The sequence below is a fragment of the Moschus berezovskii genome, chromosome 8, assembly GCF_049115385.1.
Source record: "Moschus berezovskii isolate FMDL1 chromosome 8, NW_MosBer_1.0, whole genome shotgun sequence".
NCBI lineage: Eukaryota > Metazoa > Chordata > Mammalia > Artiodactyla > Moschidae > Moschus > Moschus berezovskii.
The window spans coordinates 28,549,479-28,573,090 of record NC_142467.1 but is presented as its reverse complement, the minus strand read 5'-3'; positions in this window follow the sequence as shown (position 1 = coordinate 28,573,090).

Sequence of the window (23,612 nt, the reverse complement as noted above, 5' to 3'; positions counted from 1 at the left end):
TTGTCCTTGGACATGTGTATTAGTACTCACCACTGAAAGGCGAAGAGGCAGCAAGATGAAGCGAGTTTGGCTCTGTGGCTCACAAAGCTAGGCAGAAGCAGATCTACCTACTCCCTGGGGCTGCTGAGAGGATTAAAGGAGATAATACTGTGTGAGAAAAGTACTTCCTGAGCTACAAAGCTCTAGTTACAAGCATAATTTAACATAAGATTTGGCACTTATTCCTAGAGATCTTGTGACAAAACTAACATGAATGAAGCAAAATGACATATAATTAAATTCTAAACTGGTTTATATAGAGATGGAAATTACTATAGGAGACCAGGCATGAGAAAAATCCAAATATTTTGATGTGCTTAGTCAGTGCTCCATGGAAGAAAGCAGACTTGAGCTTGTCCTTTAACTGCAGGTGATATACCCATTTGAATGCGGAGTTCCAAAGAATAGCAAGGAGAGATAAGAAAGCATTGCTCAGTGATCAATGCAAAGAAATAGAGGAAAATAATAGAATGGGAAAGACTAGAGATCTCTTCAGGAAAATTGGAGATACCAAGGGAACATTTCATGCAAAGATGGGCACAATAAAGGACAGAAATGGTGTGGACCTAATAGAAGCAGAAGATAGAAAGAAGAGGTGGCAAGAATACACAGAAGAACTATGAAAAAAAAGATCTTCATGACCCAGAAAACCACAATGATGTGATCACCCATCTAGATCCAGACATCCTGGAATGCGAAGTCAAGTGGGCCTTAGGAAGCATCACTATGAACAAAGCTAGTGGAGGTGATGGAATTCCAGTTTAACTACTTCAAATCCTAAAAGATGAGGGTGTTAAAGTGCTACACTCAAAATGTCAGCAAATTTGGAAAACTCAGCAGTGGCCACAGGACTGGAAAAAGTCAGTTTTCATTCCGATCCAAAAGAAAGGCAATGCCAAAGAATGTTCAAACTACCACACAATTGCACTCATTTCACATGCTAGCAAAGTAATGCTCAAAATTACCCAAGCCAGGCTTCAACAGTATGTGAACCATGAACTTCTAGTTGTTCAAGCTGGATTTAGAAAAGGCAGAGAAACCAGAAATCAAATTGCCAACATATGCTGGATCATGGAAAAAGTTCCAGAAAACCATCTCCTTCTGCTTCTTTGACTATGCCAAAGCCTTTGACTCTGTGGATCATAATAAACTGTGGAAAATTCTGAAAGAGATGGGAATACCAGACCACCTGACCTGCCTCTTGAGAAATCTGTATGCAGGTCAGGAAGCAACAGTTAGAACTGGACATGGAACAACAGACTGATTCCAAATCGGGAACGGAGTACGTCAAGGCTGTATATTGTCACCCTGCTTATTTAACTTATATGCAGAGTACATCATGAGAAATGCTGGGCTGGATGAAGCACAAACTGTAATCAAGATTGCCAGGAGAAATATCAATAATCTCAGATATGCAGATGATACCACCCTTATGACAGAAAGTGAAGAAGAACTAAAGAGCCTCTTGATTAAAGTGAAGAGTGAAAAAGTTGGCTTAAAACTCAACATTCAGAAAACTAAGATCACGGCATCCGGTCCCATCACTTCATGGGAAATAGATGGGGAAACAGTGGAAACAATGACAGACTTTATTTTTGGGGGCTCCAAAATCACTGCAGATGGTGACTGCAGCCATGAAATTAAAAGATGCTTGCCCCTTGAAAGGAAAATTATGACCAACCTAGACAGCATATTAAAAAGCAGAGACATTACTTTGCCAACAAAGGTTCATCTAGTCAAAGCTAGAGTTTTTCCAGTGGTCATGTATGGATGTGAGAATTGGACTATAAAGAAAGCTGAACTCAGAAGAATTGATGCTTTTGAACTGTGGTGTTGAAGAAGACTCTTGAGAGTTCCTTGGACTGCAAGGAGATCAAAGCAGTCAATCATCCTAAAAGAAATCAGTCCTGAATATTTAGTGGAAGGACTGATGTTGAAGCTGAAGCTCCAATACTTTGGCCACCTGATGCGAAGTAGTAACTCATTGGAAAAGACCCTGATGCTGGGAAAGATTGAAGGCAGGAGGATAAGGGGACAAAAAACTATGAGATGGTTGGATGGCATTACTGAGTCGATGGACATGAATTTGAGCAAGCTCCAGGAGTTGGTGATGGACAGGGGAGCCTGGTGTGCAGTCCATGTGGTCTCAAAGAGTCAGATGTGACTGAATGACTGAACTGAACTGAACTGAAATACACCATGAGAATTGTGGGTTTAGGAATGTTGACTGAAGAAAGATGCACAGGTGAGAGTTGCAAGTTAGGTTTTATTTGGGGGCAAAATGATGTCTGTAGTCTGGGAGACAGCACTTCAGATAGCTCTGAGAAACTGTTGCAAAAAGGTAGTGGAGGAAGGTCAATATATGTGATTTTGGTGAAGGGGAAGTTCATGCAATCAAGCACTTATTTCACAAAAGTTTTTCTGTTAATCAAGAGGGGCTGATGTCATCATGAAAGGATTTAGTGTTTTTCTAGATATGAGGAAATGCAAGGATTGGGATCATGAAATCAGTTCCTGAAAATATCTAACAAAAGACCTGTTCCACCAGTTTTCTTGAAGTACAAAGTGCTTCATTCTCCACCCTGAACTCCCTTCAGGGAGTGTCAGAGGTCAACAGCTGCAGCAGCACAGAGTTCAGTTCCTGCAGAGGAAGATGGCAAATGCCCTTGTTGTTCAGACACTGGCAAATGCCCTTGGCACGCGCCAGTTTGTGGTTGCCAGGGAGAAGCGTTCCAGTCGGGAGGACTTCAGATAATGTAGGTTGGAATGGGGAAGGTGTGTGCAGAGATCTGTGAAGAAATCTAGCCCAGAGAGTATCTATTCATTCATCCAGTAATCACTTATGGAGCTCCATTCAGTGCCAAAGGCTTATTAATAAACCAAGATCTCTGGCCTCAGGGACTGAAATCTGGAGTACTTGTGTTGAAAAGTGTTGGACAGTTGTGGTGGAGGTGGGGCTGGAGAAATACGGGAAAACTAGTCAGTGATGAAAAGTGAACTTGAACTGTGTGATTATGATCAAAGAGCAATGAGAAGAAAGTTCAGAGGGAGTGTTGCCAGAATCTTGGCTCTCTGTGCACCAATGCCAAAGAAATATGGAGATAGAGCGATGGAGAAGAAGAAAAAGAAAAGGGTGGCTTTATTCCTGTGCCAGCCAAAGAGGGAACACAGTAGATTAGTGCCTCAAGAACTGTGCCCCCCTCCCTGGTGAGTGAAGGAGTGGTTATGTAGTCAGGCAGGGATATGGCATAAGGATCAAGGCAGCAACAGTCTTGTATTCTTCTTTCTTCTTCAGTTTCTAAAGAGTGGGGTTGCTGACAAGATGAGAGTGTGCGCAGTGTCTTAGGTGGTCTCCTAAGCTTGATAAGCCTCTCTGGTCTCTTTAACCTTTCCTCAGGTGGTTCTGTGGCTGCTCCTCCCTTGGTTAGCAACTGTTGTGTCCTTTGGAACTCAGATAAAGTCATGGAACCCGGAGTCTTGCCTGAAAGAAATGGGGGACAGAAAGGCGTCCGTGTCCAGGAACCCCATAGGGCCCTGCTCAGCATCAGTAGTAATAACACAAAGGTAAGAAGGAAGATTAGTTCCTAGACTGAATCTCACTCCCTACCAGCAGTGGGTCCTTGAATTTGCTCCCTAACTTCTTCCATACTCCGTTTCTTCAAGTGCAGGCGGGATTCGTAGATAGTGTGGGCAGTCAGGTGTCTTTACCTGATATTATTGATGAGGTGAGGGATAAGTGTCAAGGAGAAAGCAATTGGGATTGGAGAGTAAAGAGAGTATAAAGAAAGAAGTGTAGAGGACTGAGGAAACAGAGAAAACAGAAGTGTGAGGAAATCAGGGATAAATCGGTAAAAGCCATGAGAAGATGATTCCAAAGAGAATGCAGTGGGTGGCATCTGCGTGGCAGGGAAGAGCTAAGTCTGGAGCTTGAACGCCTGCTCAGCTACCTGATCATTTCATGGCTTAGAGCAAGTCACAGCCTCACTGGATTGGTGGAAAGATTCATGGCTGGCAGCAAGAAAAACCTGACCCATAGTAGGCACTCAGCAAATATTTAAATGTGTTACCTATTTTTTTTTTTTTTTTACCATAAATACAGTTGATTGTGAGGGTGAAACTAAATAGCATACAAGTTGAACATAAGGGACAGTTAACAAAGTAGAGCAAACAGGAGACTCAGGGTAGCGTAGCTGTGAGGCTAGAAGTCTGGGATTTCAACATACCTTGGCAGAGTTATTTATTTCTTCATTCTCCAAGGCAGTGATATTTACTGGTGAGGTAAACCTGATGAGCATCTACTAGATTTTCCTGCCAGAAGCTCACTGGCATTGCCCACCTGCTGTTTCTCCTGAGGTCACTTCATTAAGGATTGATTTTTATTTGACACCTTATTAGGTGTTCCAAACCTCCAGGACGCCGTATGCGGGAAGCCATTCAGCAAGAACACGGACACTGGTACTTCTTGAACACACGAGGGCTGTGTGGAAGAGATGCTCCTGACCAAACAAGATTCTGCATTCAGCAGTCCTTTGAAGGCAAGGTCTTTGTGGCCACAAGCCTGGCCCTTGGTCCAAGGAGCTGATCCTGTGGTGGCACTTTGGGTTAAGTCATGAGAATCATGAAGAGGTGTGGATTTGAGGGTGGTAGATCATAAGGCGCGCTGGCCACAGCAATGGTTTGGTAACATATGTCTGTGACTGAGCCAGAGAGCTGACAAAGGAAGAGATATCCGAGCACTTGATCCTGGAGGGAACCGGAGGTCTATAGACGCAGCTGTTTGTGGACTCTGAGAAGCAGGCTGGGTTTTCTAAATCTGCATTTTAATTAGATTATTTCAGCTGAAACTGGAAGTCAGATACTGAATAAATATCTCCAAACTTAGCTGAAGTAATATGAGAACCTATTCAACCTAGCTGTCTGAAAGGCTTGGACTCAAATTTTTTATTTTATTAACAATTTTATTCTCTGCTATTTGCCAAGCTTTGGTTCAGGCGTTTTGCTGAGTTGAAAACTGTGGAAATTTGTTGTAATTGGAGGGGAAAGAATTGCATGTGGTTTCTTCCAAACCTTTTTCCAATTTTTTTTTTTTTCTGTTGTTGTTGTCCTGAATTCCATGGGAAAATTACCCAGAAGGGTTATTTTCTCTTTTAATGATGCAACAATGCTTGGTTTGCTCTGCCTGTTTTTATTTTCTAGCTACATTATAATTATGTTTTCCCACACAAGTCATTTTTTTTCTTCCAAATTAGTAGAATAAAATTCTGATGGCTCTTTAGGGAGCTAATCTTCGGATATTCTCTCCTTGGGGTGTCCTTTGTGTGGAATAGATGATGCTGGACCGAGAGGTCCCAGTCTCCACGCTTAGGGGTGATCCATCACCTCAAGCCTTTTAATTAGCAGTTGCAGGTGAATCACTAATTGGTCTCACATTTGCATACATAAGCCAGAGATTTGCAGGTTTACAGTTATAAATCTTAGTCATTTGGGCAGGGCATAAATGTTAGAATTCATTCCTCATCCCTTACAATTGCCTCATCTGCTCTGTACAAAGCGCTGTCTTATATTGGTAATTTTAAGTGGGTGAAAAACGACTTGCTGTATTAATTTGTTAGAAAAATATGGTGTTTTAAAGAAGAAAGGAGTTTAAAAAAAGAAAGCACTTACACAGGGCTTCTTGAGAAAGCTGCAGGGGGATATAGTGCTTGGAAAATGGCACTTGGTTTAATTTCATTATGGCTTTGAGTTCTTTGGTGGCATTAGCTTGGTAAACATTAGCAAAGAAAAGCCTTGCAAGGAGTTTATGTTTGTTTTTTTTTGAGACAGATCAGTTTAAGAAACAACAGTGAAGGCTTCTTTACCTTGGGCCCATATTGACTTCAACCTGTAGGAACCTGAGAGAAATTCAGGTTTACTCATATTTTATCTGGTCAAAAGTCAGTCTTTTCTTAGAACTCATCTTCAGTGCAATCAGTGAGGATGCTGTGGCCCTTCAGGTGCCTACTTGATTCATCAAGATTTATGATCCTCTGTCTGTCTGGAGGCAGAGATGTTCAGCTCCTGGTCATTTCTAAGAACATACCAACACTATTCCATACTAAATGTTGAGGGTTAGACTGCTCATGGGACAAAGTCAACATTAATATCCAAGTCCTTGGTCTGCCACACAGCAGGATGGAAGTACAAAGTCAATTGGGATGGCAAATGTATTGGCTTAATTAATAAAGAATGATCTCTAAATTATGTATTTAGTTTCATACAAGAGATAGTATCAATATTTCTTCTTTTATTGTATATTTCTGTATTTATTTATTTGGATATTTAAACTTTTTTTAATTGGAGTATAATTGCTTTACAATGTTGTGTGGGTTTAAGACCATAACAACTAGCAACTTAGGCCAATACAGACTAGATAACAATCAAGTAGATATGACAGTAGTCAAAGTATGTCTGGTTTATATTCCTACCATTGTAATTCCTTGTACCAGTCCCATATTCCCCTTCTTCCTTGCAAGCAAGTAAGCTAAAGTGGTTTATATTTTTATTTGATATTATTATAGTCCTCCATTTTGGAAAACTCAGCAGTGGCCACAGGACTGGGAAAGGTCAGTTTTCATTCCAATCCCTAAGAAAGGCAATGCCAAAGAATGCTCAAACTACCACACAATTGCACTCATCTAAGGCAATGGCAAGCCACTCCAGTACTCTTGCCTAGAAAATCCCATGGATGGAGGAGCCTGGTAGGCTGCAGTCCGTGGGGTAGCTAAGGGTCGGACACGACTGAGTGACTTCACTTTCACTTTTCACTTTCACACATTGGAGAGGGAAATGGCAACCCACTCCAGTGTTCTTGCCTGGAGAATCCCAGGGATGGGGGAGCCTGGTGGGCTTCCGTCTATGGGGTCACACAGAGTCGGACACGACTGAAGTGACTTAGCTGCAGCAGCAGCAGCACACGCTAGTAAAGTAATGCTCAAAATTCTCCAAGCCAAGCTTCAACAATACATGAACCGTGAAATTCCAGATATTCAAGATGGTCTTAGAAACGGCAGAGGAACCAGAGATCAAATTGCCAATATCTGCTGGATCATCGAAAAAGCAAGAGAGTTCCAGAAAACCATCTACTTCTGCTTTATTGACTATGCCAAAGCCTTTGACTGAGTGGATCACAATAAACTGTGGACAATTCTGAAAGAAATGGGAATACCAGACACCTGACCTTCCTCTTGAGAAATCTGTATACAGGTCAGGAAGCAACAGTTAGAACTGGACATGGAACAACAGACTGGTTCCAAATAGGAAAAGGAGTACATCAAGGCTGTATATTGTCACCCTGATTATTTAACTTATATGCAGAGTACATCATGAGGAACACTGGGCTGGATGGAGCACAAGCTGGAATCAAGATTGCTGGGAGAAATATCAATAACCTCAGATATGCAGATGACACCACCCTTATGGCAGAAAGTGAAGAAGAACTAAAGAGCCTCTTGATGAAAGTGAAAGAGGAGAGTGAAATAGTTTGGCTTAAAGTGCAACATTCAGAAAAGTAAGATCATGGCATCCAGTCCCATCACTTCATGGCAAACAGATGGGGAAACAGTGGAAACAGACTTTTTCGGGAGAGGCTCCAAAATCACTGCAGATGGTGACTGCAGCCATGAAATTAAAAGATGTTTACTCCTTGGAAGGAAAATTATGACCAACCTAGACAGCATATTAAAAAGCAGAGACATTACTCTGCCAACCAAGGTCTGTCTAGTCAAGGCTATGGTTTTTCCCGTGGTCATGTATGGATGTGAGAGTTGGACTGTGAAGAAAGCTGATTGCCGAAGAATTGATGCTTTTGAACTGTGGTGCTGGAGAAGACTCTTGAGAGTCCCTTGGACTGCAAGGAGATCCAACCTGTCCATTCTAAAGGAGATCAATCCTGGGTGTTCACTGGAAGGACTGATGCTAAAGCTGAAACTCCAATACTTTGGCCACCTGATGCGAAGAGCTGACTCATTTGAAAGGACCCTGATGCTAGGAAAGATTGAAGGTGGGAGGAGAAGGGGATGACAGAGGATAAGATGGTTAGGTGGCATCACCGACTCAATGGACATGAGTTTGAGTGAACTCCGGGAGTTGGTGATGGACAGGGAGGCCTGACGTGCTGCAGTCCAATGGGTCGCAAAGAGTCAGACATGACAGAGTGACTGAACTGAACTGATAGTCCTCCAGTTAAACACTGGGTGATATGGCTCTGATTCTTCGCTGACTTGAAGACTTACTGATGGCCATGTTGATTTTATGTCTTAGAGGCTGTACTCTTTGATGTTAATGATGTCATTTTCCCAATTATTACCTTAGCAATACCTTTTCTTTCTCTCAGTTGAATTAATCTTGTATTACTTATTCAAATTTCTCTATCCTATTTCTTCCTAAAGAGGCAAAGTAATTACTTCCAGGGAAAACTGAAGCAAAGGAGAAAAGTCATATTATGTATTAGCTTTTGCTCCAATATGCTGTGTAACAAACAATACCAAAGCTCAGTGTCTTACAAAAACAAAAATGGTAATATCTCACTCACAGGCTTGTGGTCAGCTCTGGTGACTTTGTTCCAGGCTCTGAGTCAAGTTCCTCTCTGTGCCATGTTCCTCTCATTTCAGAACTATTGGGGCTTTCAGTTCTCATGGAAGAAGACCAGCAGAAGTGAACGCAAGAAACTGAGTTAAACCAAACCAAACAAGTACATTTAAAGCTTCTACTTTGTTTTGGCATGTTGGTTACATTATGTCTGCTCTCTTTCCGATAGGCAAGTCATTTGGCTAAGGCCAAGGGGAATGGGATTGGAAGGAAGTATGCTTTTCCCACAGAAAAAGAGTCAGAAAAGAGAAAGTGTATCAACAATGCAAGTTAACCATTCATGGCTGAGTTCCCATAGAGAATTTTGGAAAATTTAATAATTTTTCAGTCTCAGAGTAGTCCTAGGTCCTAGAGAATTGAGAAAGAGAAGAAATAAAATTTATTGTTACAGATTATGAATAGAGTCTTCCAGAAATGCAAGTAAATTGTTTGAATTATTTTTAAAATTACTGTTAGTATTTGGGCTTTATTTTCTTGAATGTAGTATTACTCCAATCTTGGACCACATAGGTCACTTAGATTTTATGGGTTAGACACATTTTGAATAAAATTTGGTGGAGGCCTCTGGAGGGTTTGAAGTGAACTAGCACCATCACTGAATATTCTTTGGGAATATTCTCACTCATCTTCTGGTCCTATGCTTTTCACTGCTGTGCTTATTCAGTCCTTGCAAATGGGAATATGATTTTTACTGGCATATCAATTTGGGTTTCTCTTTGGAGTTAGGCACAGCAAGATTATTGGCAACATTCTGATTTTTTGCAAGCTTTATCTGTCAGTCAAGAAGTATACCTGTCTATAGGCATACTGGATATATGTGTTATAGTTTATCAAGTACTCTTTTAATATGAAGTGTTTAGCAGTTTACCCTCAAAGATGTTGGACTTCCCTGGGGGCTCAGATGGTAAAGCATCTGCCTACAATGTGGGAGACCTGGGTTCAATCCCTGGGTCAGGAAGATCTGGAGAAGAAAGTGGCAAACCACTCGAGTATTCTTGCCCCGAAAATCCTGTGGATAGAGGAGTCTGGTAGGCTACAGTCCATGGGGTGGCAAAGAGTCGGACATGACTGAGTGACTTCACTTCACTTCCCAAAGATGTTAGTCACATTGAATCAAAAAATTTCAAATTTTATTTAATTCCAAATATTCCAAAAATTTAAATAGTACTTGACTATAAAATTTTATATTTGGAAGTTGCTTTTGTACTGCAGAAGAACTGATTAATATTGCCAATAAATTGACTTCTGTGACACTAAGTAAACAACAGCTGACTCTGAGTTGGGCTAGTTATGAACTTAAATGAATTACTCTGTTGTCACTGTTGGGGGTTGGGAGAGAAAATCTCTCTTTCCCTCTGTGCAAATTGTTTTTATAACAATGGTGATACTTTGGATGTGATATATATTTCCCATGAAGAAACAGAATTTCTTGATAAGCATACTTGTTTTCTCCATCAAATACCTTCTTCAAATTAAAACTGGTTCTTTATTCTAATTATTGAGTAAAAAGTTTGAAAGAATTTTGGTGAGTTAGCTTGGTGTAGTAGTCAAAATGTTTGGGTTTGGACTCAGAAACATGTGAGTTCTTCTCCATGATCTACTTTGATATATTGTACATTCTTGGTAAATTGACTTCATCTCCCTGAGCTTCAGTTTCCTCCTCTGAAGAATGTGGATCATAATAGTAAGTATCTGACAGAGTTATTGTGTGAACTCAGTGAGGTTATGATCATAAATTAATCAGCACAATGCCTAGCTCATAATAAGTGCTCAATAAATATTAGCTACTAATATTGTTCAGTTCAGTTCAGTCAGCTGCTCAGTCATGTCCGACTCTATGTGACCCCATAGACTGCAGCACGCCAGGCCTCCCTGTCCATCTGGAAGTTCATGGTTCACATACTGTTGAAGTCCAGCTTAGAGAATTTTGAGCATTACTTTACTAGCATGTGAGATGAGTGCATTTATGTAGTAGTTTAAGCATTCTTTGTCATTGCCTTTCTTTGGAATTGGATTGAAAACTGACCTAATAATATTGTTAGCAATAGTTTTATTAGTGCTGTGAATAATAAATGGACATGTGAAACTGAAAGACTGACATTTGAGTCATTTAGGGGTGAACTTTCTTTGAACTTCCTTCCTTTTATTTTGAAAGAAAAAGATTAAGGTTTTTAAAAAATCTGATGATCTGTAACATACAACGTAAGTGGTAAAAGAGAAATGACCATCGTAAGCTATTAACTGAACATCATGTAACATTTTTTCTTTTGGTTTTGTGAATTTTTAACAAGTATATGAAGCTGAAACTCCAATACTTTGGCCACCTGATGCAAAGAGCTGACTCATTTGAAAAGACCCTGATGCTAGGAAAGATTGAGGGTAGGAGGAGATGCGGACGACAGAGGATGAGATGGTTGGATGGCATCACCGACTCAATGGACATGAGTTTGGGTAAACTCTGGGAATTGGTGACGGACAGGGAGGCCTGGCATGCTGCAGTTCATGGAGTTGCAAAGAGTCAGACACAACTGAGCAACTGAACTGAACTGAACTGAACAAGTGTATTTTGTATCTTTGTTGAAGTTATCTGGAAACTGTATCTCATATTTTTGAAACGTATGGAAATAAATTGCAAAAGCTCTGGGTTTCTTCATATCCTAGGAATTCACTCCACTCCTATTTACTTTCACCCATTCTGTTTAGACCAATAGTTTTCAATCTTGAATGTATTTCAGAATCACCTTGGATAAAATATTTACAAATCATATTTCTAATGGGGGTTAATATTCCAACATATAGAAAAAATTCATAGGATTCAATTATAATAAAACCAAGTGTTTTGATTAAAAAAGGGTCAGAAAACCTGAATACACATTCTCCTCAAAGACATAAAGATGGTCAACATCTTTAATTATCATGTGAAAAGATGCTCAACATCATTATAAGAGAAATACAAATTAAAACCACAGTGAAATATCACCCACACCTGTAAGAATGGCTATCATCAATAAGAATACAAAAAATAAATATTAGTGAGGATGTGGAAAAAAGGGAACCTTCCTACACTGTTGATGAGAATGTGGAAAACAGGAGGGAAGTTTTCTCAAAAAAGTAAAAATAGAGCGTTCATATGACCCAGCAATTACACTTTTGGATATATATCTGAGAAAAATAAAAATACTAATTCAAAAGATACATGGATCCTGATGTTCATAGCACCATTATTTGCAATTGTCAAGATATAGAAGCAATGTAAGTATCCATCAACAGAAAATGGATAAAGAAGATGTGGTATATATATATATATATATATATATATATATATATATGATGGAGTACTACTTGGCTCTTAAAATAAAATGAAATTTTTGCCATTTGCAACTACATGAATGGATTTGGAGGGTATGCTTTTGAACTGTGGTGTTGGAGAAGACTCTTGAGAGTCCCTTATACTGCAAGGAGATCCAACCAGTCCATTCTAAAGGAGATCAATCCTGGATGTTCATTGGAGGGACTGATGCTGAAGCTGAAACTGCAATACTTTGGCCACCTCATGCGACGAGTTGACTCACTGGAAAAGACTCTGATGCTGGGAAAGGTTGGGGGCGGGAGGAGAAGGGGACGACAGAGAATGAGATGGCTGGATAGCATCACCGACTCTGAGGACATGAGTTTGAGTGTACTCCGGGAGTTGGTGATGGACAGGGAGGCCTGGCGTGCTGTGATTCATGGGGTCGCGGAGAGTCGGACACGACTGAGCGACTGAACTGAACTGAACTGAACTGAATGCTGTGATTCATGGGGTCGCAGAGTCAGACATGACTGAGTGACTGAACTGAACTGAACTGAACTGATGGTAAGTGAAACAAGTCAGACAGAAAGATAAGTGCTGTGTGATATCACTTATATCTGGATTCTAAAAAAAGCAACAAACAAACGAATATATTAAAAAAGAAACAGACTTACAGACACAGAAACAAACTGGTGGTTACCAGTGGGGAGAGAGAAGGGGGAAGGGGAAGAGCACAATAGGGGTAGGGGCTTAATAGGTATAAACTACGATGTATAAAATAAATAAGCCACAAGGATATATTGTACAACACAGAGAATGTGGCCAATATTTTATTCTAACCATAAAGGAATATAACCTTTAAAAGTTGTGAATTACTATGTTGTGCAACTGAAACTTACATAATATTGTAGATCAGCTACACTTCAGTTAAAAAATATACAAAGAACTCATATAACTCAAAAGTAAAAAAAACAAGCAGTTCAATTAGCAAATGGACAGGAGATCTGATTAAACATTTCCCAAAGAAGGCCAACAGATACGTAAACTCATGCTCAACATCTCTAATCATCAGGGAAAATGCAAATTAAAAACCACAATGAGATATCACCTCAGAGCCATCAGAATGACTATTATCAAAAAGACAACAAATACCAAGCATTGGAAACGATGTAAAGACAGGGGAACCCCCATTCACTGTTGGGAATGTAAATTGGAGCAGTCACTATGGAAAATGGTGTGTAGATTCCTCCAAAAATTAAACGTGGAACTACCATATGATCCAACAATTCCTCTCCTGGGTATTTACCTGAAGAAAATGAAGACACTAACTTGAAAAAAGTATATGCACCCCTATGTTCATTACAGCACTATTTACAGTAGCCAAGACATGAAAACAATGTAAATGCCCACTGGGTAAAGAAGATGTTGGGTTTATGTACAATGGGATATTAATATTATTCAGTCATAAAAAGGAAAAGACCACAGGACTAGAAAAGGTCAGTTTTCATTCCAGTCCCAAAGAAATGCTCAAACTACTGCACAATTGCAGTCATCTCACAAGCTAGTAAAGTAATGCTCAAAATTCTCCAAGCCAGGCTTCAACAATACATGAACCATGAAATTCAAGATGTTCAAGCTGGTTTTAGAAAAGGCAGAGGAACAAGAGATCAAATTGCCAACATCCACTGGATCATCGAAAAAGCAAGAGAATTCCAGAAAACCATCTACTTCTGCTTTATTGACTATGCCAAAGCCTTTGACTGTGTGGATCACCACAAACTGTGGAAAATTCTGAAAGAGATGGGAATACCAGACTACCTGACCTGACTCCTGAGAAATCTGTATGCAGGTCAGGAAGCAACAGTTAGAACTGGACATGGAACAACAGACTGGTTCCAAATAGGAAGAGGAATACGTCAAGGCTGTATATTGTCACCCTGCTTATTTAACTTATATGCAGAATACATCATGCGAAATGTCAAGCTGGATGAATCACAAGCTGGAATCAAGATTACCAGGAGAAATATCAATAACCTCAGATATGCAGATAACACCACCCTTGTGGCAGAAAGTGAAGAGGAACTAAAGAGCCTCTTGATGAAAGTGAAAGAGGAGAGTGAAAAAGTTGGCTTAAAGCTCAGCATTCAGAAAACTAAGATCATGGCATCCAGTCCCATCACTTCATGGCAAATAGATGGGGAAACAATGGAAACAGTGAGAGACTTCATTTTCTTGGGCTCCAAAATCACTGCAGATGGTGACTGCAGCCATGAAATTAAAAGACACTTGCTCCTTGGAAGAAAAGCTATGACAAACCTAGACAGCATGCTCAAAAGCAGAGACAGTACTTTGCCAGCAAAGGTCTATCAAGCTATGATTTTTCCAGTAGTCCTGTATGGATGTGAGAGTTGGACTATAAAGAAAGCTGAGCACCAAAGAATTGATGCTTTTGAACTGTGGTGTTGGAGAAGACTCTTGAGAGTCCCTTGGACTGCAAGGAGATCCAACCAATCAATCCTGAAGGAAATCAGTCCTGAATAGTCATTGGAAGGACTGATGCTGAAGTTGAAACTCTAATACTTTGGCCACTTAATGCAAAGAACTGATTCATTTCAAAAGACCATGCTGCTGGGAAGGATTGAAGGTGGCAGGAGGAGGGGACGACAGAGGATGAGATGGTTGGATGGCATCACTGACTTGATGGACATGAGTTTGAGTAACCTCCGGGAGTTGGTGATGGATAGGGAAGCCTGGTGTGCTGTGGTCCTTGGGATCGCAGAGTCAGACACAACTGAGAGACTGAACTGAGTCATAAGAAGAATGAAATCCTGCCATTTGTAACAATGTGGATGAAGTTTGAGGGCCTTGTTCTAAGCGAAATAAGTCAGACAGAAAGAAAGATGCTGTATGATTTCAGTTATACATAGAATATTAACAAAAACATCAAGTATATAGTTACAGAGAATATATTGGTGATTGCTAGAGGAGAGAGGTATGAAATAAGTGAAGGGAGTCCAGTTAAAAAATAAATAAATCAGGGGAATGTAATGTACAGCATGGCAACTACAGTTAACAATATTGTATAGTATACATTTGAAAGTTGCTGCAAGTAAAATTTAAAGTTCTCATTACAAGGGAAGAAACAACAATAACAACAACAGAAATGGCAGAAAAAGTGTGACCAGGTGTTGTCAAATTGCGCTTATCTATATGGCAAGCCACTCCAGTACTCTTGCCTAGAAAATCCCATGGATGGAGGAGCCTGGTAGGCTGCAGTCCGTGGGGTTGCTAAGGGTTGGACACGACTGAGCGACTTCACTTTCACACATTGGAGAAGGAAATGGCAACCCACTCCAGTGTTCTTGCCTGGAGAATCCCAGGGAAGGGGGAGCCTGGTGGGCTTCCGTCTATGGGGTCACACAGAGTTGGACACGACTGAAGTGACTTAGCAGCAGCAGCAGCATAGCACATAGATGCAGCTTCCCTGGTTGTTCAGTTGGTAAGGAGGCTGCCTGCAATGCAGGAGACCTGTGTTCAATCCCTGGGTCAGGAAGATTCCCTGGAGAAGGGCATGACAACCCACTCCAGTAACCTTGCCTGGAGAATCCCATGGACAGAGGAGCCTGGCGGGCTACATACAGTCCACAGGGTCACAAGAGTCAGACACGACTGAGAGACTAAACCACATAGCACATAAAGATTTGTCATTTCATTGCCTGTTCCTTTGAATTTTAGATCTGGAAGAGTCCTTAGAAATCATGTGGTTTAACTTTCTTGTAGATTTTGGTTCTTAAAACTCAGGTGGATTCCAATTTGTTTATTTTTAAACCGAATGATCAGACCAATCAATGTTGTCCACTCGTTTTTTTCCAACAAAGGACAAAACAAACATTGGCATGGAGAGCTGCAGGGAGGGAAAGCATTTCTGCATCTAGCAGCTGCTGAGTGCATTCTTTATTTAAAGGGGGCCTGTGTTCACGGCATATTTGCAGAATGGTTCCTTGTTGGCCGTGTGCCTACTTGCACTTTAGTGATATTAACAGTTACTAAGGAAACTTTTGGAGAAAGCTATATAATCCTGGTTGTTCCAAAGTTTTAATGAGTACATTTTTACCATGAAATAACCTCAAGAGATAGCAGACTTAATAAACCAGACATGATAATCACTTCACGTGTACTGCAGAAATGATGCTTACTCCCCAGTGAAATAAGACTTCTCAGGCCTCAGTGAAGACAAAGGAATTTATCATTCTCTAGCAGCAGGGTGGGCCCTAGCTTGGGTGGCAAGCTATGTAAATATTAATGGAGATTCCAACTCCACTGTGTCTGAGGTAATTTCGATGCCGTTTTAGCAGCTGAGGGTCAAGGCAAAAAAAAAAAGGAGAAAAATTGGTTTTGGTGTGACTTGAATCTTTTCTACTATAAGGAAAATCCTTCTGTTTACATTTTAAAGTTCTGTTTTTGTCTCTTCAGTGTCTGTGGCCATCTGAAAACCTCTGCATGATCCTAGCCGCACATTTCACCCTGGAAATCCACCGACACTTTTGCCATAAGGTTATTTGACCAGTTTTTTTTTCTCATTTTACAGTGTCAGTCTTTGAGCTGAATAATTTCAAACAGCTTTGCCTCCCAAGAGCTCTTTTTCTTTGTGGAGCAAACCATGAAGAAATACTTGACTAGCGGGTGAAATGACGAATACTCTCAACCTCAAAACTATTAGAAATCAATTTCTCAAGCATCAGATCTAATTATTCTCCCTTCCCCATTTCAATTCAGGAATCCCAAGGTTAAGGAAAAGCAGCTGAGAAAACAGTTTTCTTGGTTGATGTTCATTGCTGCTCATTTTTTATATAAGTAAAGGATGGGATGGGGAGACAACTTCCAAAATATGCCCTTTTAATTGCCAAAAAGACACACAATATGCAGAAAAAGAGACTATCTGTGCTATAATGCAGAGATAACCGCCGATAGGAGTGTTGGAAGTCCTCTTGTCTAATGACGCTCAAACATGCTCTTCGTTGCAGCACCAGCTATTCTCTCAGTTGGGAGGAATCTAAGAAGGAAGAGTTGGAGGTCCCGTCCGGCTCATGTGGCTGTCCAGAGGGCCAGGAGTAAAGAGGGGGTTCACTTAGGCTACTGTGAAAAGGCAGAGAATGCGTGGGTGACGCTGCAGTGTGTTTGTATGTGTGGAGGTGCAGAAGTAGCGGGGAGGCATTTGAAATGAGAAGGCAGGAAGGGGAAGTGGCACTGCTGAGAGGGATAGGTGGTCTTTGGATGATTACAACAGGCTCCGACTTTGTCGAAATTGAGAAATAATCTTCCAGCCTAGGCCCTGTTTCTCTGTCAGTTACTCAAGACAGTTATCCAAGATAATCTGAAGATGTATGTATACACTTTATAGTGAGTTTAGTGTTCAAGCTCCTTTAGAGTCAAATTTATCTATAAAATAATCGTCACATTTATCGTGTAATTCTTGATGAAATCTAAGACCATTTCTCTTGTTAGGTGTTCTGGAGATGGAGAGCAACACATGGAATAATTAAGACATGTTTTGATTGATTGCAAGCGACAGAAACCCAACTCTGCCTAACTTACCAACAAGGGACTTTCTTGGCAAGGATAACCCATCTCTGGGGAAGGCAGGGGTATGGCTGACCTCAGGCCTCTGGAAGCAGAGCCTGCAGTGCTAATAGGCCTCTGTCTTCTCTATACATCTCTCAGCATGTTGACTCTATCCTCTCAGACTGGCTTTCTCTGTGAGCAGCAACAATTCCCCAAAGCTCCTCTCTTGTGCTTCCCAAAGCTTTCCACTGGAGAAGAAGCAACTCCCTTTAATTTCCACATAAAAACCATCCAAGGGCAGGACTGTGATTGACCCCCACCTCCATCTGTTTATGGTCTGAAGGGAATGACTACTGAGATTTGGCAGCCCCAGCTTCAACTACAGCATTATGTTAGAGTCAGGCAGAAGTTCTGTCTTCAAAGGGGAATATTGCCAATGTCCATTCAGCTGATGAAAATCTAAATCTGTCTTTTCAACCTGAAAACTCTCAAACTTTTCTGTTGAACTTTTGTTTCTGGAATAGTAAAATCTTAAGAATTAAACTAGAATGGATAATCAATTAGAAACTCCTTGAAGACAGGGATTATATTTTATGATACTTCTGTATTCTCTGCTCTTATTCAGAATTTTGAAAATATGCTAAAACATTGATTTGGATCACTTGTGGTAATAAATGGATTCATAAAATTAATCGCAGTGATGGTGTTGGGGTTACTTATGGGAAAACTTAGAATTTGCTCTTTAGCAGATTTAGTTTCATAATTTTCCCAGTACAAGAAAATATTAAAAAGGGACTGGGTGAGGGTGTGAGTAGACTGGGTAGTTAGAGAAATTAAGTCTCATTTATATGGTAGGCCTTATTTAAAGTAGTTTATGTTTATTTTTAAATTATTTTTTGAGGTGGTGCTTTTGAAAAATTCTTTTTGGAAAATAATAAAAATCTTAGATTTTGGACAACAGATTTCCCTTCAGGATATTCCTCAGTTGAGATTTTCAAAGTCATTATTGAGAGTGCCTTTTATAATTTTTCATATCACATTGTAGGAATGGCCAGTGTCATTTTGAACACTATTAACCATACCTGATACCTCCTCACCACCATAAATTAAGGTAGAATGTTGGTTGAAGTGAAGCTAGATTGATCACCCTGTCAAAAGCACTGATTTATAGATAGTTCTGCTCCTCACATTTCTTTGAACGACTGCCCTCACTTTTGTGGGCTCACAACACTTTGAAGCACACAGGGAATGAACTAATGTGGTAGCGCCTCTACCTAACGAATCCTGTCTAAAGCGTCTCCCCTGGAAGTATTTGAGAGAAGTATTTGTTTTCCCAGTATGATTTATGTCAAAATTTGTCCCATTGGAAAGTAGCATATTAATGCCTAATTCTAGAAAAAAAAGGAGGCAGGTAAAAACCTTCTCTGCTGTCTAGACAGAGCCTTGTTAGTCTATGTCTGACCATACAGGGGCTCATGGTGGTGATATTAATCGGCGGGAAATGAGCCAAGGAAAGACAACCCTATCTACCAATTAAATTTACTAAGCTTACGGGGTGGTTTATAAAGTCAACATGCTGGGCAAGGTTTACATCTGACCAGGGAAATTGTTGTTTTCTGATCCCCAGTTGGCTGTCAGCCAGTCCAAACACAAGACAGATGTTGGCTTTAGTAGGGTCAGGGTTATCACAGGGTGGGATGAATAGTCATTGGCTCTGGAGTTTGCTACTTTTCCTTGGCTGATGAATAAGAGCAAATAAAATTATTTCTGAATGCCTTGGGGGTGTGAGGTGGGTTCGTTTTGCAAAGCTGGATCGGGGCACTGAAAACCAACATCACAGCAGCGAACTTCTTGTGTCTGACATTTCTTAGTTCAGTTTGATCTGAGGACGACTGATTCTCTATCTCAAAGGCCAAAGGTTAATGCCATCTCATAAAGATAATGATAAACAAAACAAGGTATTCACTTTGATATATTGGTTTCTTATCCAGGGGATCAAGGCAAAAATGTGGGAGAACTGAAAACACAAAGTTTGAAGTAGCATCAAAGTAATTTGTTAGTTTTTGAAGTAGGAACTTTTTTATTAAATGCTTTCCTCTAATAGAATTGAGGTGTATAATAGCATGAAACTCAATGAAGACTATGAAATTGGGAGATGTTTTCTATGTTTGCTATGTGTCGAGTGTGTAAAGCCTGCACATGTGAGTCCCACTCACTTGTGTTTGTCTTTTGGGATGGTTTAGTTTCCATTAGGTGCTAGGAAAACTAGCCATGCACCATAGTCCCTGCAGGATGAGAGCCAGACTTGAAAGAATCCTGTCTGTGGGAAGGCAGACTTGTGGAGCAACCAGAGTTTGATGAGGCCCAATGCTGGGGCTTTGGGATCCATGCTGGGGGCTGCCAGAGTCGTCATCTGACCCCGGGCAGCAAGGGAGAGCAGGAGGCTGCGAGTTAGTAAAAATTTTGGTGCACTTCTGGGAGAGGAAAATATACAACAGCCTTTCACGGGACTGGAAATATATAGCAAGGTTGACATAATTTATTCTGGGAATTGCATGTTAAATTGTATTCCAGATACCAGGTTATATTTGGTGGTTGACTAGAAAATAGTGTACCGTTTGTCTATTTAAGGCTAAAGATCTCTCCAACATTGCCTTTTAAGCCTACAGTTGCCCATGAAAATAAACAGATATTTCCCTCCTTGCCCGAACTGCCTCTCTCATCTGCTCGTTCTGGAATGCTCTCATGAGAGTTATCAGCCTCTCTGACCACATTTATCTTTCCAGTTCCTTTCCATTCAATGGCAGCCCCTCTCATCACCTCATCCACGTTACACTCTGGACTTGGCCTCACTCTGGCTGCACCCAGGGTTTCTGGGCCAGGCCTTGTTCTGCGCTCCTGACTCTGAGTGTGTGGTCACCCCAGGCTGGCCTCCTCTCCCTGAACTCCTCCTCTTCGTTCTTCCCAATGGTTTCCTGCAAGTTCCTGAGGTCTGCCAAGCTGAGCGCTGACCCCTTTCTCTTGGAAGATTCCTTTGCTCCCACACGTCCAGTGCTCACTGAATCGAGGGCTCTTAACCTCTGGCTTTTTCCAGCTGGAGCCTTTCAACCTAATCGATGCTGTCCAATCACGCTTGTGTGCCTGTTGGGTGTTTTCTTATTATCGCCCCTTTTAATCAGGTATTCTGTTTTGGGGTCATCTTTGGCTAGTTCCTCTTGCTTTGTCTCAGCCTACATTAATGTGACTCAGAGTTACATTTATGAGATGCTGTCTGCGCTGGACGTGAGGACCCAACACAGTAGCATTCCCTCTGGAGGTTGCCCGCCTCTTCCCAAGATGGGGTGGACAAGTTCGTGTTGGCCAGGCTGAGGCAGACAAGGCCTTGAGAATGCTGGCTGTGTTTGGATGAAGCTTTTTGGAAAGTCATCATTTCAGGCAAGTTTCCGCCCTCCATGTTCTCCTTCGCGAAGTGATTAAAACATGATCTGACAGTAAAATGATAAGTCATTAGGTTCACAGAGACCTTAGGCAGTGGAGATGTAGTTATGGAACCCCAGGTCGTAACTTTTTATCGTTTTTCTTTTTTTTTTTTTTCAGTATTGTTCTGCGGCCTCATTGCTGTCTTGTGGAAATTTTTCTTTTAGGAAGTTGTCTGGCTGTGAGTCAGTTTCTTTGCCTAAGAATGTTGTCTGAGGCAGTAACAGAGCTGTATTTTTCCTTCTACCTCCCTCTTTTTTTTTTGTCCAAAGGAAAAATTTGGCCAAATTATCTAAATTATCTGTGGATTAGATTCTGGGCTTATAATTGGCTCAGGAAAGTCTCCTGTTTGAGAGTGGAAAGGAGAATGGGAGACAGTGGATAGAATTCTGGTTGAAAGGCGGCGGCCCTGACTGTCCAGAGGGAACACAGATAGTCGTTCCCCTCTCATCGTTGCTGGGACAATGTCTGGCTTGGTATGTATGGGCCCTGACTATTCTTGCTGTTTTTTCTGCGTCACTTGATGAGAATGTGGGTTTTTACCCCATTCAGAAAAAATAGGCAAATCTCTAGTTCTGTAGCATAATTGGGCTACATGTGTTCATTAAAAGCAAACAAACAAAAATTAGAAATTCCAACCTCAGAAACATCAGGGACCCTGTATCACAGATTTGGTATCTTATATTCTCCCTGAGAAGAAGGCAAGTCTGAGAGTCATATATACACCAAGCAAAAAAAAGGCAGTAAAATTAAAATATTGTAAATCTCATAATGTCCAAAGATTTCCCATACTGTATGCTTCTGCTTGGCGTTCATTCACACTTGACTTATCTGAAATGACCCTGTCACTGACCTTTGAAATAAAATTTTATTTCAGAGTTTTTCTTGCATGATGTCATCATTCTTCTAGGCCTCACTGAAGAGCCTAATACTTTTATGAAAAACTTCTATCACATGATGAGAACTATGCAACACAATGTTTTCCTTTCTGACCTGGCCATTGAGAGCTATCTTTGGGGTTTAGCGGTGACATATTCTTAGCATAGGTTTTCTAGTACATTTGTTCTCTACAAAGCCGCCTCTTTACTGTGTGACCTTTTTTGTCTTTGTATTAATAATCATTTGCATATTTCCCTTTTATCATAATACATCTCAAATAATTTGGAAAGGATTTCTGACTTAGAGATCGTTCAATGGCAACAATCACACAGAGCGGTGTTTCCCAACCTCAGAACCACTGACACCTGGGCAGTGAGTTTGGGCAGGAGGAACCACTCAGGTCACGATGCGGACATGGGTGATGTCTCTGCCAGTGCATCGGGGGAACTGTAGACTGAAGTGTGCCTGCTCAAAGAGTCCTGCACTGGGCAAGACTGGCTAGGCCCTTATTCCTTCCCTTTGCTTGGCATTTGTTGGGCTATCTCAAAAGAAATGTGATCCTGGTTACCAGCACTAATCACTGGCCAAACCCTAGGAGGTGTGTGGGTTTGGGGGGTACACTGAAGGCTTCTGAGGTTGCTGACAGTTGGAGACTATCAGTTACTCACATTCTTTGAAGCTGGGAAGCAAGTTCTTCTGGGCAGGGGGATCTGCCCAGGTTGCTCTCCCCATTGTCTTTCCTAACTCCTTTATACTCTGTCCATGGACCCTTTTCTCCCTCCTTTCCGATGCCGTTAAACATAACAGGACTGCTTTAAGGGGCCTATTTTATCAGTTGAAATATTAATAGAGTTTGGACAGACTTATTGGATACAAACTCAAAATTCTTATAGACTTCTTGGGCTAATTGGGGTTGAGTGTCCACTTGTCATCCAATTTACTACAGTGTCACATAAAAGAAGCATGTCTGCAAGGTACCACTTTTGTGGGTAGGAGTTCTCTGGTAAGGAAAGCCGTCATCTGGATTATACATCCAAAAGTCGCTTTTTTAAAGTGTGATTATGTGCAGAGTTGGAACCTAAAGCCAGGCCCTGTGCTTTTAAGTGCAGTGAAAAGTGAAAGTCATTCAGTTGGATCCAACTCTTTGTGACCCCATGGACTGTAGCCTGCCAGGCTCCTCTGTCCATGGAATTTCCAGGCCAGAATCCTGGAGTGGGTAGCTGTTCCTTTTTCCAGGGGATTGTTGCAACCCAGGAATTGAACCGGAGCCTCCTGCATGGCCTGAGGATTCTTTATCAGCCCCTTTAAGTATCACATTCTTACTGAAACACAGTGCCTTTCTCTCTGTCCATCTTTTCCTTGATTCTAACCCATCTTGAACATTGCTGCGCAAAGGCATCTTCATTCAAACTTAGCTCTATTTTGTAGAACCAAGCTTCCATTGGCTCCACGGCTCACCATGGTCAACTGTTAATTCTAAAATATTTGAAAACCCTTTAAGACTTGCTCCGTTGAGCATTACAGACTTAACACTCATCAGCTATTCTGATAGAGTATAGACAATAACATTCCTTGATCATGGCAATGCATTGCTTCCCCCTGCCTTTTTGCCTCCACCTGTATTGCCCTAGCCTTTAAACCGGTTTACTGAATGTTTACTCTGCCAAGTACTGTGCTCAGTTCTTTTTGCATTCTCTCTGTCCTTCCAACAACTCTGTGAGGTAAGAATCAGTACTCC